Source organism: Podarcis cretensis (assembly GCF_951804945.1).
Source record: "Podarcis cretensis genome assembly, chromosome: 2".
NCBI lineage: Eukaryota > Metazoa > Chordata > Lepidosauria > Squamata > Lacertidae > Podarcis > Podarcis cretensis.
This window is the reverse complement of record NC_137171.1, coordinates 85,835,866-85,848,610: the sequence shown is the minus strand read 5'-3', so window position 1 is coordinate 85,848,610 and position 12,745 is coordinate 85,835,866. Positions and strand designations below refer to the sequence as shown.

The 12,745-nt window shown below is 45.2% G+C and overlaps 1 long non-coding RNA gene across 1 annotated transcript in view; it reads left to right on the top strand.

Moving 5' to 3' along the window:
• LOC307210600 overlaps positions 1-3,579 on the top strand; it is a 54,595-nt gene extending 51,016 nt beyond the window's left edge. The window contains exon 4 of the long non-coding RNA XR_013836075.1: positions 3,382-3,579. This is a non-coding gene — a long non-coding RNA (uncharacterized lncRNA). The remainder of the gene's footprint in view (positions 1-3,381) is intronic.
• The last annotated feature ends 9,166 nt before the right edge of the window (positions 3,580-12,745 follow it).

Sequence of the window (12,745 nt, the reverse complement as noted above, 5' to 3'; positions counted from 1 at the left end):
TTCTTCTTCTTCCTCCTCCTCCTCCTCCTCCTCCTCCTCCTCCTCCTCCTCCTCCTCTTCTTCTTCTTCTTCTTCTTCTTCTTCTTCTTCCTTTTTTTCTTCTTCTTCTTTATTAAAGGTAAAGGTAAAGGTACCCCTGCCCGTACGGGCCAGTCTTGACAGACTCTGGGGTTGTGCGCCCATCTCACTCAAGAGGCCAGGGGCCAGCGCTGTCCGGAGACACTTCCGGGTCACGTGGCCAGCGTGACAAAGCTGCACCTGGCGAGCCAGAGCCGCACACGGAAACGCCGTTTACCTTCCCGCTGGTAAGCGGTCCCTATTTATCTACTTGCACCCGGAGGTGCTTTCGAACTGCTAGGTTGGCAGGCGCTGGGACCGAGCAGCGGGAGCGCACCCCGCCGCAGGGATTCGAACCGCCGACCTTTCGATCGGCAAGCCCTAGGCGCTGAGGCTTTAACCCACAGCGCCACCTGCGTCCCATTTCTTCTTTATTACAACGTATGAAATATACGGTAGGTTACTATAATCTAGGGGATAAGAAGAGTTCCTTTGCATAATATTATATCTTCCATTGGCAAGTGTGAGGTGGAGAATCCACTTTGTTACTAAGTAGATATAAATTGCACACATCTTTTAGCACACTGTTTTGACCAAAGCTTTGCAGGGCAGGATTTTTCCTGTGAATATCTTGCTTCTAATATCATTTTGAAGATATGGTGTGCAGCAGACAAAGAGAACAGAACGGACTTTCCCCTTAAATGAGGAGGACCCAACTAACTCTTGGTCACCAAGAGTTTCTGCTTTGCATTCTCTTGCTCTCCCTCCCTCCCCCCTCCCTCCCTCTCTTTGTGGCTGTAGCTGGCAGCCTGCTACTTCTTTGGGTACCCAGTCATGTTTTCCTGCATTCTCCCCCCAATGGAAAAAGCCAGAATCCCTTAGGATGTCTCCGTATGCTTTTCTTCTCGGTATTTTCGTCTGGGAACCACAAAAAATGCTCAAAATCTAAATAGCAGGAAACAAAATGCAGACCTAGAGCACACTTCAATACACTTGCTGAACTAAAGCACAGTGCAAGAGGGATTTATTTGTAAATAGAATATGAAGGGTGTTTATTCCTTATTGATGAAGTGATTTATTGCACAAGGTCATACAAGTCATTAATAAAAGCATATTGGAAGGAAAGTTGCACCAGAGAAAAACTGTTGGTTTTTTTATGTCCTGTTAATTCCAAGTCATATTATTTGTGATGATCTGACATGCCAAGCTCCCCTCAGTTATAGGTAATAACATTTACTGAGTCAGACTATTTGTCTATATAGTCCAGTATTGCTTACTCTGACTGGCAATAGCTCTTCTAGGACTCAAACAGAGGTCCTTTCACAGCCTTAACAGAGCTTCTTTTAAGTTGAAATGCAGGGAATTGAACCTGAGACCCTTTACGCTGGGATCAATTAGTACCGGACAAGATGAATGGAAGGAAATGGCAGGTTTTAAGGGTCTGTGTGTCTGAAAATGCACCATGGGAGTTGGCACACCATGCATCTGACTTCTCAGGAGTTGGAAGCCAGCAGCATCATTAGAGTCCATACCAAATTCTTGGTTGCTGAATATGACCAGATGGAAATGGGTGTTGGCTGTGCAAGAGCAACAGGTGGAGGATATTTTAAGATTCTCATCTTCAGACAGCAGAGGGAAATAAAGGGGGAATAAATGTGAGACACTTCCAGGCATCTCCTGCCCTCTTACTTCCAAGCATGCCCACCTGGAAATAAATGCCATTCCATGAGTTGCTTTGGAAAGGAGTCTACCACGCCTGGGGGAAGGCTGAGCTGCTGCCCATGAGTTTTGGAGGTTTCTGGGAGATCTGACAAATAGAAACAGGAACCAGATGGGATTCGCGGCTGCTGGAAAGGAAGAAAGATCCATAACCCATTTGAAAAGTGAAGACACTTTAGTTTTCTTTTGGAAACATTCTTCCATTGGTAGTCATTTTCAGATTCCCCCACTCCCCCCTTGTTTGGCTGAGCAGCACAGGAGATTTCCTGTTTATTATTATACAGTGGTGCTTTAGTGGAGAGGCCACTGGGTTCTTCAATGGCCCGTGTATTTTATTTTTAGGAAATATTTTCTTGCAGAACAAGAGTCACTGTATGCCCTTTGTTTACTTTATAGTATTCTTCATGTCGTCGGCTTGTCAATCCGTGTCCTAATTTCTTTCCCCTTAGGCATTTTGCATGTAAATGAAGCACTGACTTGCTGTTTGTTCCAGGGGCTTGGACAGAGATAGCAATAAGGATAGCAATGGATTGGTTGTAGCTCACTTCCTACAACCAATTCACCTATGTTGAACATGGGGGGGGGGGATTGTGCCCACCACTTCACCTCCCACCTCTGCGTCTTTATCTGAACGTCTGAACAGAATCAACCTGTGTATAAGCTCTGTGTATTGGCTCTTTCTGGCTACAGACTGTGCACTGGTTCTCTTCAAAGCTCCAGTTATGGGTAAGATCCTATTCAGAGGTTCAGCTAAAGCAGGAGTGGGGAACTTGCAGGTGCTGCTGGACTATAACTCCCATCACCCCCTGACCATTAGCCATAGTGCCTGGGGCTGATGGGAATTGGAGTGGAACAAAATCTGGTGGCCCCCACTCCCGGATCAGAGCAGGCCAGAGGCCATGGTCAGTCTTCACACTTGCATTCAATGATGATTCTTCACCTGAATTCAACTTTACTCTTCTGAAACACCTAAACCCAGTGCCCTAAATATGGACAACAGCCTATCCTGCCAAATATGAGAAGAGAAGGGAAAAAACATTCTTCTGAAGGTTGTTACCCCTTTTTCTAATACTGTAGAGAGATGGGGGAATCGGTTTGTTCACCAGAGAAAGTTAAACATGACCAGGTTCAATTGAGCTTAATAATGTATTTCAGGGTAGTCAATGTTTCCAATAGTAAGGGATGGTGGCAGTTGTGGTCCAAATTATCTGGAGGATTTCCTGGAGGAGCTGTAGTCTGAAACATCTGGTTTTCTAGATCCATTTCAATCAGGATTCAGGCCTACTTTGGGCACAGAAACTGCCTTGGTCGCCCTTTATGGTGAACTTTGTCAGGAGAAAGACATGGGGAGTGTGAGGGCACTGTGTGTTGTGTTGTGTTGTTTCTGCTCCTACTTGGGTTGTGGGCTCCAGAAGGTGGTGCTTGGAAGATATTGCTCTGCCCTGTGGGTTCTCTGGTTTGGGATACTGTAGTGGTTGGTCTTGTCCTTCATGCTGTTTAACATCTACATGAAACCGCTGCGTGGGGTCATACAGAGTTTTGGAGCACACTTTCATCAGTATGCTGAACACACATAGCTCTTTTTCTCCTTTTCATCTTCTGCAGGTGAGGCGGTGGATGTGCTGAACTGGTGCCTGGTTGCAATAATGGACTGGATGAAGGCCAATAGGATGAAGCTTAATCCAGATGGGACCGAGATGCTGCTGAAGTTCTTCTTTTTTGCTGCTGAAGCTTTTTGTTGGCTTCTGCTGGTCCTGTTTATGGTTATTGAAATGGTTTTATTGAAATGTATTGTTTTGGTTATATGTCGGATGATGGGAGTTGTAGTTCAGCAACTATAGAGGGCCAGTGGTTTCACACATCTGTTTTATGTTATGCCTTTTTTGGTGCTTAATCTTTTTGTAAGTCACTGAGAGATATTTTTATTTTTTTTGCAGTGAGCAATGGATAAGTCCAACAATAGAAAATATCAGTTAAATGTTAAATGACCTTAGTCAGTTTCCCATTTTACATCCTTGTGAAGATTCTATAGTTGCATACACACCACACATTTAAAGCACATGGCTCCCCCCCCCCCAAGAATCCTGGGAACTGTAGTTTACCCTTCACAAGACTACAATTTCCAGTGCCCTTTTCCATGGACCATGGTCTCCACTTCCTTGAGGAATGACTTCCAGGGGGTGACCCAGAGGTCCTGAGCAATGAGATTTTTCTGCTATTTTCCAGATCTCCTGATCCTTCCCCTATTAAAAACAACAACTAATGTCCCCCACCCTATTTGTTTCATTCAGTCTTGCAACAACCCTATTCCATTGAATGAAAGGTGGAGTATGAATGTTTAAATACAGAAAATAAGTATTAGTTAGGCTTCTGTTATTATTTTTATTTTGCAAAAGGAGAAGTGAAGTTCAGAGATCATAGCCAAGTAGCAGCTGGGCAGGGTGGAATCATGCAATTTCTCCACTACAAGTCTATTTTAGATACCCTTCCTCTTGGGAAGCTGTACTCTGGAATACTCCTTAATAAATATTTCTTGGGTAGTTCTAGCAATGTATTGGCTCCCCGGAACAATGAAACACATGCTTCAGTTTAAGCTAAAGAGAAACCCCCTGGTTGTATCAACTAGGTTACTTAGTAAAAAGCATGTGCTTAAATACTTCTCCAGGCCTGGGGTGGGGTGAGAACTGTTTCGTGCTGAGCCCCACTGAGGTGGCCACACCCGTGACCCATCCTCGCTTAGCACCGCTTTGTGGAAAAGTCCCTTGCCTTTGCACACTGCAGAAAGATGTTACGAAATCCTGGCCCTGACAGAGAGCAGATGCATTATTGGGAAGCCCTCGGGTCACAAGAGGGCTAATAGTCACATTCCTGGCTGCAATGGCAAAAGATTTACACCCCATGCTCGCTTGCCTCACCCTGCACCAGGCTGAGGGCTCCCGGCCTAACCAGCCCCCTTGGCTTTAATTGTTGTGTTAATGGCCCTTTTATTTGAAGCAGATCCCCTGGCTTACAGAGGAGAATGTCATTATGTTGTATTTTAGATGTATTTACATTCAGCTTGCCACAGGGATAACATTCTAATTATTTTCTATAGCTGACAGCACTAGCGTCTGCTGGTATTATAGACCCCCTTAGACCTGATTACATGGTCTGTTTTTCTTCAAATCACCCACAAATGACACTGTGGAGCAGGTTTATTATCGACTGGCGTACCTTTGCTTAACACGGCCCGCTCCTGAAACAAATGCACAGAGAAGTTAATGCATGTTTGGAGCTTGCGTCTTTGTCTTCAGGAAGGTAGAGGGGCTTAGAAAGGTTAAGCCCACAGTTAACCTCCTCTTCTTCTTAAACCTTTAGCACATACCCCTAAAGAGATGGAGGCACCACTGCACGGTCTTGCGTAGCACACTTCCTATATCAACGGCATCCCACGGCAATTGACAAGGAGGGCCATGAAGCCCAGAGGTAGCTAGTTAAGTCATAAATAACAATAGCAAGTTGTAAAGTCGAAGGGAAAGGACCCCAAAGGGTGGTGTCAGGTTGGTTTAGATCACAGATTAGGAGGAGGAACCTTCAATAGGGCAAGGTGACAACTGATAGGACAGAGGAGCAGTCACATTTTAGAAGAATGGCTTCGGTTTTTCTTTCTTGCCCCTGCGAGAGGGTTAACAGTTGCACTGTGTAATTGGTAATGGCTGAAGATAAGAGGCTCAAGGAGCCTTCAGACAAAGGCATTAAGAGATGTCAAGGTGACAGAAGATGGAGGTCTGTTTGAAGACTTCTTCAGTCAAGGGTGATGAGGAGGGTGTGGCGCCTTTAATAAATAAGGAACACGGGGAAAGGGAAAGAAGAATCTGGGTTGAAATGTCTATGGTGAATTGATTGTCCCTTCCAACTATGATTCTATGATCATCTATGATTGCGGCTGACCTGCTTGGGTAGGTTAAAGGCTAGCAGCATGATCCTGTACATGCTTATTCAGAAGTTAAGTCTCATTGTTTTCAGTGGGACTTACTCCCAGGTATATGTGCATGGCATTGCAAACTCAGATTTGGTATAAGCAGGAAATACAATTGCATCCTCTTGTTTGGGGTCATGTGTTTCCGGAGCCAGCATGAGATTTCTCAATTAGAAATAATTATTTGATTTTTTTAAAAAAAATCTTTTTAAAAAACAACAATGGTGATGTGTCATTCTGGAATTTCCTGACTCTAATGAGCCCAGTAAACGAACCTGTCTCTTCCTCCACCCCCAGTGCTTAATATGCAATTGTGCAGTTGCATGTGTAGGCTGACTGGGGATGAAACACATTAGGTCATGATGCAAAATTCATGTGAAATGTTCGAGAAAGATCTATGGCCAGAAGATTAGAGCCTGATCCTCAGAAATAAGCTCTATGGAGGTCAGAGGGTGTTACATACAGCAAGTGAGTAAAGGATTTCAGGTTTCAGTGTCTTCCTGTTCCTGCTAATAAAACTTTCCAACACTTTCATTTCCCCCCTATATGTTTACTTGAGGGAAAATGTTGGCATAATCTCTGAACTGAATATTAATGTTAGCATGAGCATAAGAGTAGGCTTTAATACAAAAGATATTGTATGTGATAAGTTAATGAAGCTGGAAATTGGGGCAGGGAACCAGATGCTGTTGGACTACAACTCCCATCATCCATGGCCATTGACCATGCTGGCTGGGGCTAATGGGACTTGAAATCCAACAATATCTGGAGGGGCACATGCTCCGCAGCCCTGCTGTTGATTGACAGGAGTCTCCAAAGGGTAGCACCACCTTGCTTTGCTTAACAGCTGTCTAATGGTGCATATGTGAGAGAGTGGCAGGAGAGGCACTGTTGTTCTTTCAGTGGATCTAGGTCTGGGAAGCCAGTATATGGTTCTTCACAGTTCTTCCATTTTTCTTCTTTCCAGGTGCTGGTTAAACAGCTCAAACCAGGAATCTATACAGCAAATGTCAGCCTCATCTATGAGTATAGTTGACTGTCTGTCTAGCCACTCGGTCTTAATTATTCTTAATTTTATGTGTGTGTGTGTGAAAGGTTTGCAGCTTTGAAACTTGTCAACAAAACATCTATAGGGCTATCTAAGAATGACAGATTACAAAAACCAATCCTTTCCTAATTTGCTCAAGATTAATGTTTAGAATTTCCATTGATTTTGACTAACCCCTCCTCCTTTCTTCTTGCATTTGTGTTGAAACGTGGTTTAGACATGGAGTGCAGAAATCAAGAGGGGAAAGTCTTACATATCTGGAGGGCGTTTGTGGATTTCATGTACAGTCGGTTAAATTGTGGTCTCTTCGCCTCACTAATCGTATGCAAGGCCCTGTTGTGCATTCTTTCAACAAAGAATCGTTGAACCCCGGTCACTTGAAACCTCAGATTGCCTTTGATCATAAAATAAGTTGACAAGCGGTCATGGGGTGGTGGGGGTTTTGTGTGTGTTTGTGGGGATTTGAATTCTTCTGTATATGAAATGTTTTGTCTGTGAAAATGTTTTATACATTTTTATTCTCAATGTTATTGTTGTTAAATCACTCTGAGAAGTTTAATAGGAAGCCATCCAGAAATGGAAATAGATGAATGAGTTTCTTTTAAAAAGTTACATGGAGCATTCCCTGTTCCTCACCTCCTGCCACAGAACCACCGGCACTGCACCACCCAAGCCTCTCTGCAGGGCCGTGCGTTGTCCTCCTCAACAATGTGGGGTGTCATGTAGGGATGTCCTAAGCACAGCCAGCCCAAAGATGACAAACAACCAGTAGCTTAATTCTTTATTGACAAAGCACAAACTTACAATAGCCTCTGAGGTGCGCACACACACACTTCTGGTGACTAAGCAGCAGGCGCCCTCCTTGGGCTTTGTCAGGAGTCCAGGTTCCCAGCTTGATAACATAGTAAGTAAAGGTAAAGGGACCCTTGACCATTAGGTCCAGTCGTGGACGACTCTGGGGTTGCAGTGCTCATCTCGCTTTATTGGCCGAGGGAGCTGGTGTACAGCTTCCCGGTCATGTGGCCAGCATGACTAAGCCGCTTCTGGTGAACCAGAACAGCGCACGGAAACGCCGTTTACCTTCCCGCCGGAGCTGTACCTACCCATTTATCTACTTGCACTTTGACGTGCTTTCGAACTGCTAGCTTGGCATGAGCAGGGACTGAGCAACGGGAGCTCACCTTGTTGCGGGGATTCGAACCACCGACCTTCTGATCAGCAAGTCCTAGGCTCTGTGGTTTAACCCACAGCGCCACCTGCGTCCCTGATAACACAGTAAGCGTAGCTAATTAAAAAGGTGGATTTATTACAAAACAAACAGATAGCACCGGATGGCTCTAACAAAGCCTCCGGCACCATTACTCAAGTTGACCCTTCTGAAGCCTCCTTCTGGTATCTACAGAAGATATTGAACTTTCGCTTCTTACACCTTTTGTTTTGCTTCCTATCTTGCAGTCCTCCCATTCACCAACTCCTCGGACTTAGTGGGTCAGCTCCCGCCTCTTCTCCATTCTCTGAGAGGCTGTCTCTTAACTCTTTCCCGCCTGTTTGTGTTTCTGGCGAGTTTTGACTGCGTTCTAGCCTGCTCTCTGCTACTGTCTTGCACGTCACGGTCAGGAGGCGCCAGAGTATGCAGCTGCCGGTCTCCCCTGTATGACTAACATCAAAGCAGCCTCTCTGTTCCTGGCTGCTTTCTGCAGTTAGCTGCAAACCTTCACTTAGAGCTGGCTCATTCCTGACAAGCTTGAGCTGGTCTGTTGGAACATTGGTGTGGCCATGCCTACACCCAAACTTAAGTACCTTTGTCTGACAGCACAAGCAGGAGCAAGCTGCGACTTCTACTTGGAAATTGTTGCTGTGCCAGCCTCTTCGAGCTCCTTCTGGTCCTGGGGGACAGCCAGTAGGGATGGAGGGGATTCTGCCCCCCACCTCCGCTTCAGGCACTGTCTCTCCCATTGCTCTTGGAATAGTCTATCTGTCCTCGCCCACATCCTGACCACCTCCCCCTGCTCAGACTCCTCTCCATTCTCCAGCTCTAGCCCCTAACTTATGGGAGGCACAGAATCCCATAAATGGCTACCCCCTTTCCCTGGCTCAGCCTCTGGCCCTTGCTACCTCTTCCACCCACTCCTCAGAGTTAGTCCTTCCGATGCCAGTCCCTGACGTGGGGCAAGGGAGAATTCCCAAGGCAGATGGAATTTTAGGGGCAGTGCAGGGGGCTGCTGGGCAGAGAGGGTGGCATGAAACTTTCCACCTTCCATAAATTAAACTTCCATAAATTAACTTATCACACCTCTCCACTGTGGCTTGGAGTAGCTAGGAACTTGCATGCTCCCCGGGCTGCTCCTCCACTGCTCTGGGCCGTGGAGAAAATCACTGGTGGGGAGCTAAAGGTGATGAAAAGCAAACCGAGTTTCTGGTCCATGGTGAGGTGGGGCACCAATGCATCTCCTTGGGTGCAAGAAATTGGGGGGGGGGGACACCAATACAGCCCCTTGCCAAGGACACAAGGGAGCCTAGGTATGCCTGTATGTACTATTATTCATTTAAATGCATAGCTTACTCTCTCCCTAAGGCTCAGGGCAAGTAACATTCTTTCTCTGTGAACAGGGACAGCTGGTGCCTCCAAAAAGTTGTTCCAGGAAGTCTGTATATTTCCAACCTAAGGCTTACAACAGTAATCATCTCCCTAGCGGGTAAAATGTCTTACATCAAAGTCCGCAAAATTGAACCTAAAAATCTCACTTGTTTTCTTTTCCGATTTCAACATTCATGCCCTAATAACATTACAGACTCAAAAGGCAAATGACCACACACACACACACACACACACACACACACACACACACACAGAGTTCCCCACCCCCTTTAAACAAATATTAACTGAAAACTGAAATAAAGTTTGAATTGCATTTTGCTTGATGGGTGAATCCCTTTCCATTTGAGCCGAACCAGTTCACCCTGTCGTATTTGACATTTTAAAGTGTAGTTCCTGCGATGATGAATGACCACATAATTTGACAGCTGGTACAGAAAAACTGTGTTTCCCAAGGATCCGTTTCTGAGATCATAGGAAAGAAAACAGTGAAAGTATTATTTGAGGTAATAAAGAAGATTTTGTACTGGATTCCTACCCAGATAAGTAGTGTGTGTGTGTGGGGGGGGGGTTGTATTTGTGTGTTGCTGAGGTATGAACAGACTTTAAGTTTTATCAAAATGCGAAACTGAACCATGGGTGCTTCCAGACTGTCACTACTTTGGGGTTGGATTCAATCACATACAGTGGTACCTCAGGTTAAGTACTTAATTCGTTCCGGAGGTCCGTTCTTAACCTGAAACTGTTCTTAACCTGAAGCACCACTTTAGCTAATGGGGCCTCCCACTGCCGCAGCGCGATTTCTGTTCTCATCCTGAAGCAAAGTTCTTAACCTGAAGCACTATTTCTGGGTTAGCGGAGTCTGTAACCTGAAGCGTATGTAACCTGAAGCGTATGTAAGCCGAGGTACTACTGTACTGGCAAATTCCAGTTATGCAGTTGAAGCTGATTTGGATGAAGGGAAGTAATAGTGCCACTGTATTCTGCTCTGGTCAGACCTCACCTGGAGTACTGTGTCCAGTTCTGGGCACCACAGTTCAAGAAGGACACTGACAAACTGGAGCGTGTCCAGAGGAGGGCAACCAAAATGGTCAAAGGCCTGGAAACGATGCCTTATGAGGAACGGCTAAGGGAGCTGGGCATGTTTAGCCTGGAGAAGAGGAGGTTAAGGGGTGATATGATAGCCATGTTCAAATATATAAAAGGATGTCACATAGAGGAGGGAGAAAGGTTGTTTTCTGCTGCTCCAGAGAAGCGGACACGGAGCAATGGATCCAAACTACAAGAAAGAAGATTCCACCTTAAACATTAGGAAGAACTTCCTGACAGTAAGAGCTGTTTGACAAACCATTAAGGAGTGCTGAGAATGCATTGCAAATGGGCTAGTACTCGCCACTCATCTCCTATGGCTTCTCTTTTTAACCATTGTCTCTGCTCATTACCTTTATAGCTGAGGAAGAAGGGGTTACTTCAGTGGCAGATGGCTCCTTCTGCACCTGTGTCACCCTATCAGCTCCCCACTTAGGTAATGGATTTCTTCAGACTCCATTGACTTCCATGCATACCTTGTTCTTCCAGCATGCTTCTTTTGCAAAGTGTAGATTCAGTGCTTATACTCCAGAAGGGCAATTAGACATTGTTTTCAGAAGACTATGGGGTATGATTTGGCTAAAAATTGGGTGAAGAAAAGAATGCGTCATATGCATTTCATTACAGCCCTCCCCCCTCAGCCTTTCCCCAATAAAATTGAGCACCTGTAAATCCTGAAATTCTCATGTCCTCTACACATGCCATAGGACTGAAGGGCTGGGTGGAGGTTCTTGCTTCACCTCATGTTTGCAGAAGTCATTGCAGCCATTGGTTCGAAAGAGGATAAGGTTTTTTGAAGCTTAACCGTCTGTTGGAGGGCTTTGTCTGCTTCTGGCTGTCGCGGCTTGCAATTCTCAGCAGTGTTAGATTTTACCGGTTTTGTTTTTAGTCTAACAGACTTGTGTGTTTCTATGAGCAGTGCAGGGTCACTGAAATCTTCGAAAAGATGGATCACCAACAGTCCAGCCTTTTGGAGCTTGTCTTTATTGGCTAAAATTTGTTTGGTTATAGACCAGTCCCTAAAGGTCACCACGGCTCTATTTTGGACCTTGTCAAATGAGAGAAATTTTATGCTGATAATATTTTTTTCTGAGACAAGGCCTCTAATGGCTAAGCCGATTTTCTTGAGAATATTGGCTCTCCATTGTGCAAACGTGGGGAAGCCTCTGTATTTGGAGAGGGGCAGGAAGCGGTGTCTGCCTTTTTTGTTACTTCTGTAGCTCTCCCCCTCTGTGGCATTTTCTGCCATTCACAGAGAACTTGAGGGAAGGGGGCTCCTGCTTGCTATAGGTGAACAGGCAAAACAGATTTGTGGAGCCCTGGCCCTTAGTGCCAGTTATCAGCTGTCTGCTAACGTAAGCAGAGAGGAGCTGGGCAGCAACTGGTATGTATGGGCAGCTTTCTTTTTCAGCCCAAGGTCCCTGGAAAGGAAAAGGAAATGATGTCATTCCCTTCCCACAATGAACCCCAGGGGCATTTGCAGTTTCAGTTCACAGTGTGATGATCATTGGCAGTAGCAGCTCTGTTGCCGCGTTACCCTCTTCATTGAGTCATGGTTTCTTTGGGGGGTTTTTTGAAGAGGAAAGGATCTGGGTAACTAGAGAGAATTTGATTTTGGAACGGGATCTGGATCATGCGTGTGGGAAATTAATTGGGGCTGTGTGAGTTGATCAGAATGATCTGACTCGAGGTGCTAATTTGTTGAAAAAAATGATTTGGGTGCTTTGGATGGGGAATTAATTGCCTTGCTTTCCATGAAATTCCAAATTTGCATATATGTATATAAATCAGTACATGCAATATTTATGCAAATTTGTGTCCGTAGGTCTGGGCCCAGCTCTTTTCAGGTCCTGGCAATGCCCCTGGTAGGCCCATTTTATATGGGGATATGTGTTCCCTGAGACATTCAAATACCACGTTTTCAAGCTCTCAAGACTGCAAAACCAGGCGGATCTCTCTTTGGGACTTTTTAGTTTAAAGAAAAGGCAAGTAAAGGTGACATTATAGAGATTTATGACATTAGGCATGGCATAGAAAAAGTGTAGAAAGAGCTTTTGGAGAGGCTGAATGTTGGAAGATTCAGGTCAGACGAAAGAACATACTTCTTCATGCAGCCCATGGTTCAAACAATGGAATTCGTTTCCACAAAAGGCAGTAGCAGACTCCAATCTGGATGGCTCCAAAAGAGGATTAGACTAATTCATGGAGGATAAGGTTACTAGCTATGATGTCCATGTTCTACGTCCACTGTCAGAGGCAACGTAAGTCTGGATGCCAG